Source organism: Magallana gigas, chromosome 7, assembly GCF_963853765.1.
Source record: "Magallana gigas chromosome 7, xbMagGiga1.1, whole genome shotgun sequence".
Lineage (NCBI taxonomy): Eukaryota > Metazoa > Mollusca > Bivalvia > Ostreida > Ostreidae > Magallana > Magallana gigas.
Genome location: NC_088859.1, coordinates 37,921,513 through 37,929,195, shown reverse-complemented (window position 1 = coordinate 37,929,195; position 7,683 = coordinate 37,921,513).

The following is a 7,683-nucleotide window of genomic DNA, read 5'->3' as shown; positions in this document are numbered from 1 at the left end:
AAAGGAAATGAAGTTAATTGAACATAAATTGTAATCTGGTGGCAATAAATTTCCTCTGTGCATTTTATGTGAATAGGATGGAATATTGATGAGTTCTACATCAAGGACCAGGAATTACAGTGATGTGTATAGTTACAGCGTTCACTAAGACAATATTAAATCAAGTCTAGTGACAGTGGGCCAACCGCAGAGCAATGGATATCATACTTGCTGATGATGTGAGAATTCATCATTAATGAAGTAGTGGAAATAAAAATGTCTAGACTCCAAGGTAGTACATGAACACGGCCCATCATGAGACGTGATCCATCTAATGGAGGATCATGATCCCTCAGACCCTGGAAATGATGCTTTTGTACATTACATGGAACCTCAAGAGCTTTATTACGTTATAAAGGACTGGGTGGCTATTGGCAAAATGGCTTCAATCTCATACAAGTCTAAAATGTGTATGCATTGATGAAATCCTTTTTTTGGTCCCTCATAATATGCTTTATAGTCTTTTACACCCGTTATATCCACAATATACAGTACATATTGTCAAGGTAAGAGCAACTCATAAGGTATGGTAAAGTATAAATTTAAAGTTTTGCAACAGTTGTGAAAACGGCACCATAAAATGCACAGCAGTTTTTGACTGATACTCTGTGTGTTATTTGTGTCCAGTTCAAGGCCCTGTCACACTATAATGTTAATGTATCTTTAACCTATGTAATAGTATGAAATATTTACTATAAACGCGCCCTGTGGCAACGCACTTTGAAAACAAAAATTTGAAGTGCGTTGTAACAATGCCCTGATACGCAAAATTTTATAAAATCGACTAGGATTTTTACCGTAATACTGATTACTAGAGTAAGTAACGTATTGTTAAAGCATAGGCATTGAATCCTTTCGTTTCTAAATCTTCGCTTTTTCACTAGGAACACCTTGCGTTTTCAACCGACAGAACGCATACATAACGTTCACTTTTACAGAAAGTATGAAAGATGTTCATTCAGAGCGATCTTTGATAACAGATATAAAACTACTGTACCCTGTAATCCCAAATAAATATTTTAATACAAGCTTTACAGCAAATTGTTAAAGACAATATAAACTGCCGTATTATAATCTTCAATTCTTTTTATTACTACGAAGAGTTGTGAACACTGAACCTCAGAGATCTGGCGAATACGCTGCCTGTAAACTGTTTGCACTCTGTGTATGTTCTCCACACGGATTACACATTATATGGAAATATATTGAATAAGTTCTGATGTCGTTAAGCGAACATTATATACCACGAGTCCACGATAGGAATAGTTATCTTGCCTGTAGTTGAGACACGTTATATCTAAGCAATCCAATTTCTCAGCAAGTTGTCAACTGTATTTTTGAGCATTTGCGTCTATCAAACCAAACGAATTGTTGAATTTTTATGCATGCAAAGCCTTTTGGTTTGCAGCTACATCTTTTACTGTAGTGCTTCAGCGTGCGTGTAACTTGTTATCGTCAAAAACTAATCCCAGAACGCATACAACGTTTGTCAACGTGTTTTTCTTATTGTTCACGTCATCATACATTGGTGTTCAATACATTCTGGTGCGACTGTCGCTTGAGAAAAGTAATAACGCTGGAGTCGGAGAAACATTTTTTTTCTTTTCTAAATTAAAACGCAATGTTTCTGGTTGAAAGGAAGTCGATTTTTTTTGCAACCGACCGATTAATTGTAGCCACAATGAGATGTTCAGGAATGAACCAAATACAAAAAATCTCCTGTAACCTTATGGTGACCTTCTGTATTCTTCTAAAGATAAAAAATGATGCTTAACGTCAGCATGGATAGAAAGAAAGAGATGTACCAAAGGGGGTAAACCAATGTTAAGCAAGAAACATGACAAGACCGGGGCTCTTCAAAGAGCAAAGAAGCACGTTCTACGGCGTCCATCCTCTATATACACCGAGATAAAGGGCTTACCCGTACAAGACAAACTACTCAACAACCTACATAAAAAATGCAGGTTTTAATACTTATATTATTTTATCTGTTTTCATAGATAAGTATTTCGATTGCTTGGAGAATCGCGAACCACACAAGGCGAAGAACCTGCATGACTGGAGAAGTCAGAGGGCGGTTATAACTCCGATCCGATATATTTTCAATAGTCATTCAGTCAAAGAAAATATATGTAAAAGGTGTTAATGAACTGTTTCTTGAAACTGACATTAAGATATTTCAATATTTGAGTAATAATCCTGTTAATTACATTTTTGATTATTCAAAATAGAATTGTGCGATGTTAAGTCAACATATGGTTTGTGGGAGAGATTCAGGAAAAAGTCATAGCAATTATAATTAATTCAAACGTTTGTGATACGGGGGAGTATTAACGTATACAAGACGTGTTGCAGGTTATTGTGATGAGTTTTTAGTGACTCCCACTACTTTTGGGATAATGAATATAAAAAAATCTTTTGTCCCTTAAAATTTCCCTTTCACTTACATGAGATTTATAATTATATGAAATTCTGTACCCCGTGTAAAATCACATAAAGAACTGAACAAAAATAAGTCAATAATATTTTTGGAAAATTCTCTTTCATGGAAAAATGTGTGTGTTTTTTTAATGAAGTAACATTGTCGAGGGAATACACGTTATTAGAAGTAAAGATTCTGACTGTGACGTAAAACAATTACTCAATTAGTCAGTCTTTATAATACATAACCTCATTTTATCAACTACTAGGTACGCAGAGTAGAACTATTTGGATATGTATAACGATATTAAGACCAGTCTAAATAAAATAATAACAATGGTAATAAAATAAAAGCCTCCGTTTTAAAGTTGATAGTATTGCTGCTCTCGGATATCAACAGAATTACCAAATTACAACTCGGTTATGGAGTGAATGACTCCATAACAGTGACGTCAGAATTCAGACCATGGAATCATAAACCAATGTAAGAGACGACATAACTTAATCAGGAACAGGCCCAATACATCACTTGTCAACAGATTATCACGTCCTGTGATATCAGAGCGTTAGAACTTCCGAACGTGTAGGAAAATATTACGGAAGTCGCTCCATATTCCTGTTCAATATACTGACATTGTATACATGTATATCCGTTTGATTTTAAAAGAAATTAAAAACAACCAAAAGTTTTAATTTAAATACTGTTGATCATTGCAAATAATATACATGTGCGCACGGAATAACATTAAATATTCGTTTTTAAAAATATACGACAAATGGATAAAGTCTACTAATATGAAGATGAATTTTAGCAAAACACATATACCAAGAATAAATGTTTTTCCATGAAAATTTTGCAAACGATCGGAATGTTAAGCGATTTAATAAAGTCTATATTTCATTTCAATTATCACATTTAAGCTTTTGTCACCATAATCTTCTTCGCCAACATTATGAGAATTACAAAAAAACACCCACTGATGAGTACAAAACACAGAAAACAAACAGAAAACATTGAAATCACTGAAATCAATAACCACACTGAACGCTTCTCGTATATGAAATGCAGTGATAACTTTTGCAAATAATTCTCTGTTAGAGTTTTCTTTTAATTGCATAAAGTTTGATTGAATTTGATTTCTTTTCTTTTTCTACGCCATTGAAATATTCCGTATATCCAGTGACAGATTTTTAATTTCCTTTTCCAAACTTTTCTGCAATCCGTATCGACGGCATTTATTAATTAATAGTTAAACAGTCCTCCAGATTAGCTCTGCAACGGTTAAACACAGCTGCCCCTGCAAACATGGAAACCTTACTTTGTCAACATCGCCCTCTGTCGGTGATTAGTCCACACTTTTGGCGGCAAAGAGCACGTGTCAGACGTCCGTCTCCAGAAGAGCCTTTGGAATGATGTGATTTTTGCTTGGTTCATATGCAGACATAGTCATCGTGTGGAAAGCCCTGATTGCAACACTATTCACGTTATGTTCTTTCGTACTTTTACCGAATGGCATCCCTTTGAAATAGAAATCTAAGGCCACTTCCTCCTCCATTCTCTTTCGTTCTGATCTTGAGTATTTGATCAGCATGATGACGATTCCAGCCGAGTAGAAGACTAGGACCGCCACTATGTACATGACAGCCCCGTGATCCGCTCCCGGCGGCCCTTCCTCGGCAGTTCTGGTACAGTTATGTATGACACTGCCATTCTCTATGGTGATTTGAATGTTGTTACTCCCATTGACAATGCCACACGCGTTGTATAAAAGTTGAATCAAGCTTTCAATTGGTTTTGTTGAGCTTTCATTAACGGACATATTGCACAACTGTTTTATTCTAATCAAACTACAAGTGTTAATCCTACACACTCTCCACCTGTCATTTTCATGAAAACTAGCATCTCACTCGAGATGTACGCAACTACAGCATTCTGTTTGTTTAAATTCCCCTGGTCTTTGATTTGATTAGAATTTTCGCTGTGTCAACATATATTTGGTTGGATTTCACTTCTGCAAACAATAAACTTGGGAAGCATCGAAACACTTACTCAGCAAAGCGTTTGTTTCCATATGAGAGGATTAACACTTTTACATAATTAATCTTCCTGAAAGTAATTTCTCTTTGATCTAACATCACTGATATATACATGTAAGAACAGAAATCAATACCGAATTGTCAGTCATAACCTTGGGACATCCATCGCGTCCTCGCACCGGTCGCGTCCTGCCTGCAAAAACCCTCGTCCTTTGTAGGTTACCAACGCTTTAGCGACGCTGGGGTCTCCCTGGCGGCAAATGTCACCAGAAGTACCTGTAAAAAACCAGAACAGATGTAGCTTTTTGTTTCCTCACCGCAGATGGTGCTCGAGCTAGCGGCTTCTGCGCAATGATGATGATTGTGATTTTTTTTTTAATATCTGAGCTACTTAACTCGTGGTTAACTGATCATCGCTGCACTAAGTACCAACATTCGCCATTCGAAAAGATAGAAACGTGTACTCGCCACATCAAAAGAAAAGCATCGCGTCAAGATTTGAAGTTATTAACCTAGATTACACCGATGATAACCGACATCTGCAAAAAGCCTTACATCCGAGATCTGCAGAAATTGATTCATAGAAGGCAAGAATTGAAGTAAGAATAGGGTATTAATTCAGATGTTATATAAAAAAAACGGACCCAGTGGTGCACAGGTGCTTCGGTATCACGTTTATGACTATTGTCGACAATAGCGTGTTCTCTAGCGAGTTGGAATAACTAAATTGGTCTGTTCGGTTATATACACCTCATTATGTCGTTTTATGTAATGATAACTTGTGATGTGATAAGTTGTTAGGCCCAGGTATCCTTGTACCCGTTAATTGGACCCAAACACGCTTTAGTTTTTTTTTTCTTATTTTCTTGTTTATACTCGAGGAAGACATTTATAAATGTATTCTACATATTATCTTTTTTTTATATATTCTTTACTAAGATTCTTGTGAAAGAACGCCTACATAACGAAAAACGACGTAAAATAAAAAAAAAATGCATCCAGAGTACGTACAAAGACACTGATCGTGTTGAAAGCGGAATTGTGAAATGCAAAAAGTAGTTGTTAATGCCATTTGAAGACATACATAATTCAGGAGTTTTCGACAGAGTAAACGGGAAACGAATTCATACATATATTCAATAAAGTTTGCTTGTTTACATAGTTATATAGGCTCGGGAATATTGTCATTAATTCATCGTCCTCACAATATTCGGCGACTCCTAGGGGACAGGGGTGTTTTGCAAGCAAGTAACAACCATGACGACTCTAGAAGAAGCGCATTGGATTTAACGTGGACACCATCCATGCTCTGAATTTTGATGGTTAAATCTCTTTTTTCACTCATAATTAACGTTAACACAAAGACAGTTATATCCATATGAACGACTATGTGTGTCATTTGGTAAAATGTGTTCACATTTTATTTTAACGACTCATTTATGCCAGTAATATCAGGAGACGAATTGATGATCATTAGTTTACTCTCAAATAGCTGTACATTAATTGGAGTTTCATTTCCATTGATTTTTTCCAACTTTACGCCGCTAACGAGAACATGATGCATATATTTTATTTACATTTGAAACAGACGTGCCGATGTTAGCATTCAAAAATGTCAAATTAAGCAGACACAATTAATTATTAAGGTTTTTTTTTTTATTTCTGCGCACATTTTGATAAAATGTCTGCGCATCTGATCACATTTTTTTGCATGACGTCGAAAAAGGGTGATTTGATTATTCCTTCGTCTATATACCGAATATTGAATAAAATACTAATGCCCTGTGGAAAACATAAGACTGCAGCTGAGACAAATTGTTGATAGTTAATGATGAGTTTGTAAAACTGTTATCTCCGATGTTTCACTTTGACAGATCACAAAATCCCATTAATGTTATTGATGCACCAATTATACGAGGTTGTGACCGACAATTAAATTCTATCAAACGATTTTTTTTATGGATGGCTAACTGTTAAAAGATTATGGGATGAGTTTTATCGAGTCGTTCAAAAATCTGGTTCAGATCATATATTCGTTTGAACTTATCATAACGCACGTGGATTTTTCATGTGAAGGCTGATGGAATGTGTTTATAAACTGGAACAAGGCGACCCAATTCTTAGCTAATAAATCGATTGTTAAATAAATAAATAAATAAGATATATATATATATATATATATATATATATATATATATATATATATATATATATATATATATATATATATATATATATATATATATATATATATAGATATATGTGTGAATAAAATCGATTCAGTACCTGAAAATTTAAGCAAATAGTCTTAATTGATGGACATTATTAATTATATATTCGACACTTTTGAATTAAATCAATACATGTAGCATCGATCCGGAAGTTTTAAATCTTTCAATGTCAATTGATCTTTCCTGATTTCACTAAGAGACGAATAAGATCAGTTTAACAATGACAACAAACTAGTTTACAAAGTAACTTACAATTAAATTGGTTTAGAATATTTCCATATTCATGTACATTTATTTCAATATAAGCTCGGAGACAAGTGATGAATTGCAAAAGCAATATATTTCTATTGTTGCATCAACCTGTTCTCTTAATTTCTAGAAGTTTGAAACTGTATTTGCAAATGTACTTCAGAAATATTTCTTTAACAACATCATTTGTCTAATCAATTAAAAAACTACTGTATTTTTTTTTTTTTGCTTAGTTACTGTAGGAATAGAAAAAGCATACCTCACAAATCCAATGACCACTATAATATCACCATGAAAAAAGTGATAATAATCCGAGATGCAAGAGCAACCGTTAAGTAAATTCCAAAATGCAGCGTTCAAAATCTTGCAGTGGTTTGAGGTCCATTCAATTGTAGGGTAAACAAAAAATCTGATGGAGAGACAATGCTAGAAACGCATGCTTACCTTTGTCACTGAGCGGCTGATTGCTGATCTCGAGCAGAAGCCGAGATAAAAATCGGATGTCTCGTGCAACAACGAGAGCAGGGGCGTGAAGCGTGCGTCAAACCAGAAGCAAACGACAAGCCAGCTGACGAGATTGATGAAAGTTAACAATGAGATTAAAAACTAAGAGGAAAATAACTGATACACTAACAAAATCTCGATAAGCTTTCTAACTAGGTGTACAAGTTCTGTGTTAATCTGTGACAGCGATCAATCGGTACTG